The sequence below is a fragment of the Anoplophora glabripennis genome, unplaced genomic scaffold, assembly GCF_000390285.2.
Source record: "Anoplophora glabripennis isolate ALB-LARVAE unplaced genomic scaffold, Agla_2.0 scaffold334, whole genome shotgun sequence".
In the NCBI taxonomy this organism is placed as follows: Eukaryota; Metazoa; Arthropoda; class Insecta; order Coleoptera; family Cerambycidae; genus Anoplophora; species Anoplophora glabripennis.
In genome coordinates this window covers 346,006-360,128 of record NW_019416445.1, presented here as the reverse complement: position 1 = coordinate 360,128, position 14,123 = coordinate 346,006, and the positions used below count along the sequence as shown (strand labels likewise).

Here is a 14,123-nt window from a genome sequence, read left to right as displayed (position 1 = left end):
AGATACATCATTTACGGGCGTCCGATGGCCAAGCGGTGACCCGCGGCCCGCGATCTCCAGGTGACCACGAAGAAGGCCTAACCGTTACCTTCTTCGTCGCCCAATCAGACCCCACCGATTTGTCACCTGTCCCGGCCGAGGCCCGGCCTCCGCACACACGCTGCCAGGAGTTGGCATCCTACTGGCAATCGGATCGCGCAACCGCGCGTCTCGCACCGCCTCCTTGACCCGATGAATTCCGCGGCGTTCGAAGAGTTGGCGTTGGGTCCTAGTCGCCGGACGCCACACGGCAGAATTTCGCACCAGGTGCCGCGCGATCGCGAACTCCCACGACCGGCAGCGATTCCTGCGACGCCGCTGGATCCTGCGAGGCGAGTCGTTAGTCGAACGCCAGCGTTTGTTCAGACTGTACGTGCGGCCAAATCCTCACGCCTGCCGCGTGCTCCTGCCTAACAATAAACAATACCGATAACCACTAACTTCACCCCCTCTGATTGTATGTGTGACCACCCTGTACTGACTGATAATTGTAAACTTCGTCCCCAGTGACTTTGAGACGTTTCTGTTGGACGTTGTAACGTGTCGTTGTGCCAAGGTAAACCAGACTGGTGTAAGTGTGATGGTGTCTGCTTAAATATCAAAGAGAATTCGTCTAACATAGCCCCTCCTACCTTAAGGCATGCCTGGTCCAGAGAATTAGCATACCTGTAAGTTAATATCCTCTACCTGTTAAAATTCTGGTTGCCATTCTGTAGTTTTATAATGAAAGGGACAGGTTAGGCAGGATATATTTATCGTGCGGAATACAGACATCATAAAATAAAATGCGTGAAATGAAGCTGGACAACAAAATAAGTATGTCTCTCCAAAAGCTGTTTGCCTACCTACGTATTGTGACATTTTTCGTCCATAAATATGTACAAATATCTTCATAAGACTCGGGAAGATTTATAACAGGGAAATATGATTTATTGAAATATTAAGCCTCACAAAAATATATAAAAGTAAGTTGAATATAACATTTTTCACAAAGTAATAATAGAGATCATACTCGAAAGTGTCATCATATTAGCTTTTCTTGCAAATTCTACCTCTGCAACATTGTTCTGCATATATTGAAGTTGACATTGTTGACATGTTTTTTTAAAGAGTATGAAGAAGATGTTACCACCAAACATCTTTGCTTTGTAAAAATCAAAAACGTACTTTACGTGTACATATACCTACATTTATAACATTTATGGCTTCATAGATTATAGTGATAAGATTTAAAGTGAAGTGTACAAAATACTTTCCAATTTTTATTTGTTGATTAATCTATCACAACAATTTTCCAAGACTTTTATGCGAAACAATGTGCTTACGATAGAAATAATTACTATTGTTATATGAAAGGAATGATTATATTGTTAAAAATTTGATAATTATGATAATTATCAGATTTAATTCAATCTATAAGTACCTGTTTCCTTTGACTCGTGAGTTTAAGAGAATTTTGACCCACATCAGTATCACACCATTAGTTCTCAACAATCAAAAACAATATTAAGTACTGATCAGGAGCTGGTCGATGACAACCAATGTATAGGTCTTGTATACCCCTTAATTATCTCATTTGCATCAACAGATAACCACATTTCAAATCTAAAAAATGACAAGAAATGATCCTTCATTTAATTTGTTTTCTGCATGTAAAAACTGCTATAAAAAATTGGACAACGAATTTATGCATGGACCAAATAAAAGTCAGTATTCCTTCAGTATCTTCGTTTCTAGGATGAACCATTTTCTGGTCCCAGTTTGTCCAAGAATATGTCATCTGATAATACAACTGAGTTTTGCTTTGCTTTTCTTTTCCAGAACCATCAACCCTTTCTCTGTTATACCTATTCTCTTTTCTACCCAATCTTAATCGTTCGCTATTCTACTCTTTTATTCTCATTTTATTATAAATACTCCTGTTCTCCTTCTGCTGAGTAACGTTTGCTTGTAGAAGCTAGTTGAAAATTTGATCATATACCTCGTCTCCTACATTAATAGATACTATTACATGCCCTTTTTGCCCTTCTGGAAATAATCACACTGTCTTATTTGTTCAGTGGCATAAGTAAACAAAATTCCTGATAAATCCTCGATATCCTTAATATTTGTTTACTAATCTCTACCTGTGTTGAACAAGTTTATCACTCGTTATCAAATTTATTTATATCTATCTACCCACGAACATTCTAGTCAGTGACTTTGCCTTGCACAAAATTATCTGCTCGAAAAAGGTAGGACGCTATTTAAATTGAGATTATGGCGTTTGGCTGAAGGCCAAAAAATACAAATGTTCTTGTATCTTCAGTGTTACGTACACTGTAATATGACTAGGTTAATGTGAATTGTTATTTTTTACATAACTAATAATTGTTTTTTACTAAATTTCTTTTTTTAAGTATATATTTTATTATCAGTTCTCGTATTTTTTACTTTATTTTAAATGTTAATAAAGTTAAATTCCATAAATTTAAAAAATGTTATAAATATCCCATGAAATGAAGCCAAACAGTTTGCTTCAATACCAAAAACCTAACTATAACCCTAATTGAAGATACTACGAGAAACAGTTACTCTGTCAGCTACACACTCAAATTAACATTGAATTATACTGCTGGTATAATTCAATGTCTACTAAACAGCTGCTAATAATAAGTATATTGACATTGTCGTTTCATAATATCATTTTTACTAAAAGTTTTATATATAATTTTGTTCTATTTATATATAGGGTGGTTTCACTTTAAATACAGAACTGCCGGACTACATTCGTTTCCAAAAAATAAGTCGACTTTTTGCTCTATAAACTTTTTTCTGTGGGAGATGCAGGGTATTAAAGTTTAAAAATATATATAGGTATATTTTTTGCCATATCTTCACAATGCGCTGATTTAATTGAATTAAATTGACTATTCACTTAATTAGACCTTTTATCGAATGTAATATTAACCTTGTGGCTTTAACCAGTGGCGTGCTTCTTGATGTGCCATCTCATTTTCCCAAGAAAAAAATACGCTGCAGGAGGTTTCGTAGAAATAATGAATGAAAAATTTTCTAGGTGTTTTTAAATAGTTGCAGTGAATATAATGTAGTAAATTTCATTCAAATCGTTCAACGCATTATGAAGATATGACAGAAAAAATATATATTTTTTGGAAACTTGAACACCGTGTATCTTGCAAACTTTACTTATTTTTTAGCAATTAATCTATTCCTGCAGTTTTTGTATTTTCACCCTGTATATTAATTCCGTTTGGAAGAACGCCACGCCAGTTGAAAAAGCTATAGTAAAAAAAAGTAAAATTGGAGATCTCATCCATCGTGGCTATTTTTGAGTGTTGGTCTTTGTCAAGAGTGATGTTAGAGGAATAAGAATACAAGATATTTCTTTGAAATATATACCATGTGTTTTTACAATACCGCTCATTAAAAATAAAAAACAAATATTTTTAAGCATTTGATGTTTTTCTAAAGAAACAAATAAAACATGAAAAATGTTCACATGTAAATCCAACAGAAGAACTTATTCTAATAATAAATAACAGAAATTGTAATAGTCTATTCCGTATCATATTTTACCAAATATAATAGTTATTCTATTATTTCTATTGTATATTTATTAACCAAATAATTACAAATTTAGTACGCCAATGGTACCTTCACTGTAGTAGCTTTTTTAATATCGATTTTAGTAAAAATATTGTTTGGGAAAACACAATCTTACAATATGTATTTGTCAAGTCTTTTCAGATCGAAGATAGCAGAGTGACCATCGCGGTACTCATTTTATTCCAATATTTGTTTTTAAAAATATTTAAATTACTGAAGAGCCTTTCCAAATCTGTATTGGAAAAGGGTAATATAAAAGATCACCTTAATTAAAATTCGCAAATTCCTGTTAAAAAGCTCTCTTTTTTCTTATAAACTTTTATTAGAGAAATTGTTCTGTATTACTTAACGTTTAAAAGTTATATCAAAAGAGTCTCAAAAGAAATACCACCGAAAAGTCACATTAGCGGTAGAAGGATCAAGTAGTCGTTGGAAAATAATTGAATGTTCGTTGTTTAAAGTGCATAAATGTCACAAAATACTTGTCATTACTAAATACCAACGTCAAACGTATAACCTTTGTGCTAAAAAATTTGAGTATGTTTCTGGAAAAAATATAATCATTAGTCGTTTCTGTCAAATCCCAAAGATAATACTTTCGATTGAAAATGGAGCTTATCTCATCCCATTTAACACCATGTGTTCCAAATTTTATTTAAATTTTTTGTATCCTCACAGTAGTCCCATACTATCCAGTTTGATACAGGCTGTACATAAATTTCGATCTAATAATCGCCCTAGAAATCAAAAAAACGCTTCGAGTGATTATTTTTTGCTGAAAAACGTTCCATACAATTTCGCACTCAGGTCCTAGCTTTATCGCGATCTCCTCCATCTCCCTTCGTTGCGGCGCGGCGCCTACTTAGTTAATTGCCCGAAGACAAACCACCTTTTGTCTGGAGGCGTCCGTCTTGTTGTGATGCCGAATTTATCTGCGGATTGTGTCCGTTTCATTGACTAGAGGAGCCCGGTCGATATCGGCCCTGATTGAATGGGACCCGGTTCACATGGGACCCACAGCTCGACGGGCGACACTACTGATTGCGCGCCGCCGTTGTGTTTACATTCCACGATTTCCTCAAGGAAGTAGGAGGGCCGAGGAAGGATCTGAACGTTTATCGCTAATGCTTACTCTGTCTCATAGCAAATCTGTAATTTTACTTCACTTTAAAAGCAAAGATTATTTTTTGCATTTTAAGTTAAATAGTCGACACTTTTGGCATTGGCGTTTCAAAATTTTTTCTCTAAACAACAATCAACAATCCTCAAAATGGTAATAAATAATTTGTGGACGAATTTATTGGTAAACGGTTACATTTATCGGCTTGAATAAAGAGTACATAATTTTTTCTGATATTGTTTCTCTTTTCATTAATGTTTAAATTTCTGTGATGTCTAGCAAGAGAAAAAAGTTATGAACAAAACAAATTTTTAGTTCTAAGTAAAGTGCCCTCTAGCGGTGCACAATGAAACTTTTCTCTGACTGGTCTAGTAGAGCTTCATCTACTTAGTGGGTGTGCCAAATGAGAGACTAATCAAACTTGAATTAAATAAGTTATTTAAATATAAACATTAACAATTGACAAGTCGAAAAAAAATTTCAATATATACTGCTATTTCAATCCATAGAATCACTTCCCGGAGTTCCCTGACGAACTTTCACTCTATATAAGTTTTTTTTTAATTTGATGTATATTGTCCCCTATAAAATAACGGCACATAAACTTCTAACTGTATACGGAATATCTAGGAAATGGTGAGTAATCATAAGTTTATGCAAACGTACTTTTAGGCTCACCCTGTACTATTATTAGCTCCTGATGTTGTGACCTTGTTGTATAATGTTTCATTTAATTATTTATAATTATTTGGATGAGCTTACTTTTGAAGTAAAATAAAATACAGTGGTAATAAAAAATGTGTAATTGAAAAAAAGATATGTAGGTATTTGGAGTTTGAAATAATTAGGTCTTTAAAGCTCTTACGGTTAAATACATATTTGTTTCAGAAAATTAATGTTGTAGTTCTTAGCGATATTATAAATTTCAACAATGTTTTGAAAAGTGAGTGTTAAAAAATTATTTCATTTAAGAGTTTTTTTTTCTGTCGAATGAAAAGTGCCGTCCCATTATTATTTCCTTGTTTCTTCAATTTGCTTAAAAACGATTGAAAATCGGTTTAATTTTGAGTAAGTATCGCATACTAGTCGGAACTGACAAAAACTCAGTATTTTCCATTTCGAAATAAAACTGATTTTTTATCTCATCATGTTGAATTGAACATAAATAGTTTAGCAAGATTTGGAATTACAATGTAAATTGATTTAGGAAGACAACTTCGAAATTTTATTATTAAATCTAAAGATAAGATTCTAAAAATAGTGATATCATTATTGAAATACATTGGTAGGTACTTATCCGCGCATTTTTGGTAACTTAAATAGATTTCTCTTGTATATTTAGGATAAAAACTAGTCACTTCACTTAATTTGTAACGTCATATGAGAGGCCTCAAGAGAACTATAAAAAATATCCACACTTTCGAATTCCCTAGCTAAGTGTTATAGACAGCAATATAACTTCAATGCCGTCGCCTCATAATACTTCAGCACGACGAACGATAGTCAGAGAAAGCCAGAAACTGCAAAGAAGCAATGTGAGCACGCAACATTCGAATTTTCGAGCCAATAAGTACATCGATGCGCTTGATCGAAAAACTACTGCAAAACCAGCTGTGGGTAGAGATGTCAAAGCAATACCAGTCACAGAGGATGAATTCAAAGGGCTTTAGATGTCAATATTTTCACCCAAGTTCACCTGGCGAGAGGCAAAATTTAAGTAGCAGAATCTACTGGGTAGGCGGGGTATCGGTCTGGAGGACGGACTGACGGAGGGTCGGTTAAACGGACAAACCACCAGATCGATAGACAGACAGACAAAAAACAAGTAAATAAGTAATTAAAAAATTTATTAAAAACAAACTATTCTCTATTTAATAATTAATTTATTGAATAAGATAATTTGAAAACGGTTGAGTTTTTGAAATTGACCAGGTTTTCATTAATATCGGTCCAAATTGTGGATACCATGGAACAATATTTGGTTAAAGAATGCTTATCTCAATCCCTCTTCTGATACCAGCAATCTACTAGTAAGATCTGTCCTATTCTCAATAAAACACCTTGTGCCATCCCGTCTCGCACTTCCTACTTCATTGTCCCCCTCCGCTTATCATTTACCTTTATGGAAACGAAATTTGTGATAAGAATATTGCGTGCTTCCACTGGTTTAGCATATCGCTTTCAAACTATACCGCGTTGACCTATAAATGTCCATTTCGGCAGTTTTTTATTGCCCCTTCTGAGATCCCAGGGCTCATGCTGCAATTTAATCCAGAGGTAAAACGCGAATAATATATTTACCCCGAAAAGACTCTTTATGCCAGTGTATCGTAGAATTTAGTAGGCACGCGGCCAGGGGGCCGAGTTTTTTCTAATCTTAAAGAATCTTTGAGGAAATTCCTCTCAGGGTTAGGAGTTGGAGAAATATGAAGCTGTAAATAAGACAATCAGTTGTAACGTCTCCTAGAAAGTTTCGAGTTCAAGATGTTGATGATTCGCAAGAAAATAAAGGAAATATAAAAAGTTGAAGATATTGCATCAGTTAGGGACCTACACAGTTCTTATAAGTATTACTAAAGAAAAAAGCTGAATCGCGAGATTTTTTACTCGAACTTTTCAAATTTAGTTCAAAAACCTCACGCGCGACGAGGGCGGCGTATATGTGCGTGCGCGGGCCTGGCGCTCCTTCTCCCGTGTGCTTTAACTTTAACTTTTACTGCTGCTAGCGCGTTTATTACATGAACTATCAATGTAAAACTTTTTGGAAATAAAAGTTTAACCCTTTCTTTAATTGTATCTAAAATTCTGGGCCGATACGTCCAATAGTTTATTAACAATTAACATTATATTGTCTACAAGACAAAATAACTAATTTTCCGATAGGTCGCACTATAATTCATTTGGACTTAGGTATGGACAAAATTAAGTAGCGCCTCGTAGAAAAAAGATAAAAAAAGTAAAAAATAGCGTTTTAAAGCTTAAGTGGAACAGATTAAGGGAAAAATAATCTCATTTCACCAGCACCGCATTTACACTCTCACAATTGAGCTCCAAAATTATAATTTTGGAAAAAATTTACATTTTTTTGCTCTCTCGTTTGAGAAAAATTCTCAAATGATACAAAACATTTTTTTATAGTTTTTGAGATGAGGAATAAGGATCCATTGTTTAAATTGAGCTAAAAAAATTTAGAACCCTTAAATTTACGAATATTTCAGTTTATGATGTTTTTAGCTCTGATTTCCGCTCTTATGCATCGATTTGCTTGAAATTTGGAAGGTAGGTGGGCAATAGCTCAAGAAACAAAATACATCCTATGCTGATATGTATTTTCACCCTGGGGTGGTTTCTACCCCTTTGTAGGGGTTGAAAATAAATTTTGCTAAAATAATAATAATAATGTTATTCGCGATTGAAAACCCAATTTTTCAATTGAATATTTTAGTTTTCAATTGCAAATAACTCAAAAAGTATTGGTTTATCAAAAAAATTGTATGACACATGTCTTGTTTCAAATTAGTTGCTCTATCGATTCCCGGGATTATTTCGGCAAAATTTACCTACAAAGGGGTAGAAACCACCCCCAGGGTAAAATTTGTTTCTTGAGCTATTCCCTACCACTTTCCAAATTTCAAGCAAATCGATGCATAAGAGCGGAAATCAGAGTTAAAAACATCATAAACTGAAATATTCGTAAATTTAAGGGTTTTAAATTTTTTTAGCTCAATTTAAACAATGAATCCTTATTCCTCATCTCAAAAACTATAAAAAAATTGTATGTATCATTAAAGAAAAAATTGCAAACGAGAGCAAAAAATGTAAATTTTTTTCCAAAATTATAATTTTGGGGATCAATTTTGAGGGTGTAAATGTGGTGCTGGTGAAATGTGATTATTTTTCCCTTAATCTGTTCCACTTAAGCTTTAAGACGACATTTTTTGTTTTTTTTATCTTTTTCTACGAGGCGCTACTTAATTTTGTCCATACCTAAGTCCAAATGAATTATAGTGGGTCGTCTAGACTTTCATGGGCGGTAAAAAAGTGAAGAAACACATAATTTTTCTACTTATTTTGCAATTTGCCAACTTAGCGTTACTTCTTTCGAGTTACTTATTTAATATTATCATTCTACATAGAACAGCCGTTATAAAGTGCAATAAAAAGGCTAATAATATTTTTTTTTTAATTTTCGGTTTTTAGGATCTAATTTCTGTCAATGTAAAAATATATCTGACTTTTTGTCCTTCGAAAGTCTGAGTTTCCAGGAAGAAATTGTTATTATTTTTTTTTACATATACCCAGTGGACTGTATCAGTCAGAGGTAGCATAAGCAATAAACTCTTTGAGCACATTGAAATAATGCGTCAGATTGACATTTATTAGTGACTAACCATCACCAATTCGCTTCCCACCAAATCCTACCATATTCTTACATAAAAGGATTATCAAAATAAGCTATCCTCAGTTCTATTCCGCATTAAACATTGTGAAATAATAATAATATGCCATCCCCTCCCATCCCAAGTCTACAAATTTCTTTCAGGAAATGTTAAGATTATTATAACATTTGCTATAACAGCAAGCTTTTCAGAAGAATAGTTGAACTGATGATGTTATTACCCAGATAATAATTAGTACCATACCAATAAACTGACGGTAGTTTCGATGCTATCGTCTCTAGCGAAATCCACCAATGCAAGAGGAATGAAAGTATAAATTGTCACTGTACTGAATATTAATCACAGTAAATAAATTATTGTAAATCCTACGCTAATCACAAATCTCTGTTTAGAAATAATTCTGCCATATTACTTTAATTGTCTTCCGTCTCTAAAGGCGTGCCCGATTAGTTGTCTTTTGTTTCTTTTTGACTTTCACTCGGTGTTGCATTTCTTGTCTTTGGATCGGCGATAATAAATTATATTACTTCTTTTGTACTTCTCACTTTCATTTCCTCATTAACAGATGACGGCCAGTCCAAATAAAAAAAAAGAAACAAAAATCGACAGTCGAAACTATTTTGAAGAGGACATTTCTTTGTAGTAATTTTCTGAAAATGTGTAGCAGATATTCTCAATAAATTTAGAACAATTTTTCATGAAACCTACCTATAGTTTGTGGTATTAGAAAAGTTACCTAAGGAATGTCTTCAATATGGAGGAAGCTTTCATTGTATTTCTAATCACAACCCTATATCTGACCAATAATATCTACTACAAACTGACTAGAAAGGTAGGCAAGTCCGCTGATACGAACTTGATCTTTCTCTCGTTGATTTATAGTAACAATCAAGTATTGGCAAATTTATATTCAATATGAAAAATAAATATTAAAACTGTAGAATTTTTGAATAGAGAATGAAAATACCTTTCAAATAAGGTAACACAAGACCCCACTTTCCATTTAAAAATTTAGGGGTTGCAACTACAACTCGAAGGGGGTGGGTTGAAACATCAAGTTTTCCTTTGATTTTTATTTAAATTGGGCCGGTGAAATATTGCATATAATTTCAGGACACCCTGTATTTTAAGGTTTTCACAGTGAAAGCATACATTCTCTTTGAGAGTTAAAATCTAAATTCAGCAAAACTGTTTCGTCTTGGTGAAAGAAAAATATAAAGTAACAATTTCTTAAAAAATACCTGAATGTTCTTGATGACCGCGTATAAGTCGTCCCCCCTAAACCAGTGTCGATGAAATATCGCTCCAAACTGGATTCGGTACCGCCATTGTTCTTTTTCCGCAAGCGATACGCGTGGACGAGCTGTTTGAGATGTTAGTTTCGATAGAATCCAGCTTTTAGCAGCGACCTTACAAATAAATAAAGATTTTTATGACTCGCGAAATCTTGTTAACTGCCTAGGAGGCAATTACACAGGTGGAAATTTTATAGTCCGAGAATTAGCAGAGGATTTGTAATTATTTCTGTACCGACCTGGCAATTTGGCGATAATTTATTGGCTGCAATTAATCTAAACAAACATAAATATTGTTGCAATAAATATATAAACGATTAACTCTGCTTTCATAACATTCCGGTTTTGTATGATACTGTTTCAAAAATTAAGAACAAACTTAACATTTTAAAGCAAATAATTTAACTAATTAGTATATGTAATTTTTGCAAATAGTCAATGTATTAGTAACTTCCTTGTCTAACCCTGTCATTAAATCAGAAGAAATGTTCTTAGTTCATTGGAAGAAGCATGGTTGGGATGCCAAGATCTAATATTTCAAAAGTACACAGCAAATAAATGGTGCTAATGAAAATATTAAAGATAGTAAATGAATTGAGCGGTTTGACTATTTATTGCTCAAATATAATATCGATTATACAAATACTTAAACAAAACTCATAGTTAGTATTCTCTACCCCATCCATCGTATGCGTTTGTATGTTATTATTCAAATTTGCTACTGGTGACTATAATGGAGTTGTCTCTGATGTTAATTGTTAATTGGTTCTGTAATTTGAAATCAAGTTTTTAGTAATAGAAATTTGCATGGTGCTTTCAAACGTTTGATAAATCTAAAATACCAAATCAGTTACATAATTCTTAAGTAATTACAGTTACAGTTATTAGTACATTAACGTTTTGTCGGGCAATTTTTCGACAAAGCTTTTAAAAACATCGAAATACTTCGCAACATCACAATGCCTCAAATTACGTAAAAAAAACATCACAACAGAACAAAACGTCTCAAAACAGTTTAAAATACATTCTAGTAACTTCAGAATATATCACCATGCATCAAAACAGCTTTGAAATACATAAGAAGTCGAATCAACTTCAGAGTCTTTCAAAAAGAAAATAATTGTAAAATATATTAGTCAACGGCTTCAGCAAGCGTTAAAATGGAAGAAAACGGCTCTAAGAGTGCACCAAAACACGTTACAGTGACGTCAAAATGCGTCAAAATTGTTTCAAAGGTCAAAGACCAAATGTTATTTAATGATCAAAGGTGAATCGTTAAAAGTCAGTGACCGGTGATCACAGGTTTATGGCCAATGGTTTGAGGATAAAGGATCAACGATAAGGCACCAAAAGTCAAAAAATAATGTTCGTACACCAACGGTTAATGACTGGACTGGAGGAGAAAGGTAAAAGGTTGTGATAAATCAATGGTTAGAGATCAAAGATAAATAATTGTAGTTCAAAGAGTAGTAGAGAGATGTTAAAGATCAATGATCAGAGATCAAACGTCAACGACTAGTAGTAAAAGGTTAATGGCCATATGTCAAAGGTCAAAGGCCAAAGGCCAGATAACAATGTATGAACGACAAAGGTCATTGATTTATGGTCAGAAGTCTATGTCCTGACGTCAAACATCAACGATCGAAGGTGTAAAGTCAATGACCTGAGGTGGGATGGTAGTTCCATGAGGTCCCAGAAGCCAACGGTCGGTGACTGGAGGTCAAAGGTCAATGGGTCAAAGGTTTTACAAAGCATTTTGAAAATATTTGAAGTTTTTTGGAGTATTTTCAGGCTTTTGAGGTATTTGGACACATTTAGAAGGTTTCGAAGTATTTTTCAATTTCCCGATATATTTCAAAGTTTTCGAAGGATTTTTGGAGTATTTTCAGGGTTTTTAAAGTATCTCTAAGTATTTAAGAGTGTAGTTGTTACAATAACTAAGGGTCACTATTTTTGAATCCCAATTGAGGTTCGGTTTACTTGATATAAAATCCATATGTTCGATCGATCAACTTCTGTTTTTTGTAAGTCATTCCAATAATTTTGTTACGTTAATACATCAATTTTGTTCCATAAAACATTTTTATGAGTTGCAGTTTCGTTTCGGTTATTACCTCCTTTTTAATGGACGTGTTTTAATAAAGTTTATTGATACAATTTTTACAAAAACAGTATTTTGCAGCATTTGTAACAAGGGAACAAACCGCAAAAAAAAGCGAACTGTGGATTTTCTCCTCGTATATTCAAGATGCTGATATGTTCCCACAATTGCCAACTTTGCGTTTTTCATACAATGCATCTCCTAGAAGGAGATGCACGTTATTTATAATGTCGTCTTCACGGCCTAACCGGTGGCCAAGTTAGGACCGTGACGTCACCCAGCGTGTACCTAAGAATAATATATCGACTGCCTTGATTCCATCCCAAAATATTACACATTTCGTTGGCATGAGCTGTGCCCAAGAGCTCTATGTCACTGTCGTATTTAAGCAATTCTAATAACGCCTGTCTGGACCATGTGCCAGGTCTGGCGACAGGTCTTATGAATTTCTTCGCAAAAGTTATAGTTAAGGTTAGCCCTGAAGTGGCGTGCTAAACCAGTGACAAGTTTGTCATTTGATATTGAAGAATTTTTGTCTTCTTCATAATACATATAGTGGATGTACTAGTTTAAACTTTTTAATAATGAAAATTTAAAATAAGCAATTTAAAATTGCAACATTTGAAAGATTAATCCATTAAATTAGTCAAAAAGTAACAAATAAACGCATAGCTAATTATTGAAAAATAAGGTACCTAAACAATGAGTATAGCAAAATACATTTAATCAACATGTCTTTTACGTAAGTACACAAGTAAATAATTAAAACAGGGAATTACATCTGAAAACACAAAAATTAACACTTTAATGGTTTTCATAGTAAACACAATTAGTATAACAATAATAATAATAGTAAACTAGTAAATAGTATTTCGATTTTGTAAAAATATGCTTTAAATAAAATAAAAGCAGAGAATAATTATTTTTAACATTTACTGTGGGGTACTTTTGTGTTTTTTCCTACTGAACTAAATCTTGTATAGTGTATAATATAATCTTTTGTGTTGAGTAATTGTATTTGTTGGGTTGTTACGATTTGTTATTTTCACGAACGGGGTTTGTCTATTAGGTCCCTTTAAGTTTAACGTTTTTAGGGAACTTTGCATTCAAGTTAAATGTGGAGGTTTACACGGCTATTATATATTCTACATAGTAAATTGCACCCCTGATTAAAATTGATGTAAGTAAATAGATAACATTTAAAGATTGGTACTTTCCCTTATGATTGATTTCATTTCTATATTATAATAAACAATTTTCTCGGCAAGCAATTTAAATATTAACAAACCTAACTATTACAAGTCGATAGTATCTCGTTATTTTTTTCTAGCGAATACCAAGCATTATAATAACTCATAAATAAACATTAATAGCGGCTACATATGTAAAATAGTTTGAGCGCCGATAAAATTCTTGAAATAGAAGTGGATGCCAATCATTCCACAACATCGTCACTAAATCGTTTTCTAACAGCCTGCGATAAAATTAGTAGCAATATCAATGTGCTAGCCATCAGAAGTCACTGTTATCTAAAATAGTTTACCGATATATTCGGTATA

At 33.4% G+C, this 14,123-nt stretch overlaps 1 long non-coding RNA gene across 1 annotated transcript in view; it reads left to right on the top strand.

The window, feature by feature from the left end:
* Nucleotides 1–397: 397 nt before the first annotated feature.
* The window catches only part of LOC108908920, a 336,859-nt gene continuing 323,133 nt past the window's right edge, over nucleotides 398–14,123 (top strand). Inside the window, exon 1 of the long non-coding RNA XR_001964386.2 lies at nucleotides 398–707. This is a non-coding gene — a long non-coding RNA (uncharacterized LOC108908920). The remainder of the gene's footprint in view (nucleotides 708–14,123) is intronic.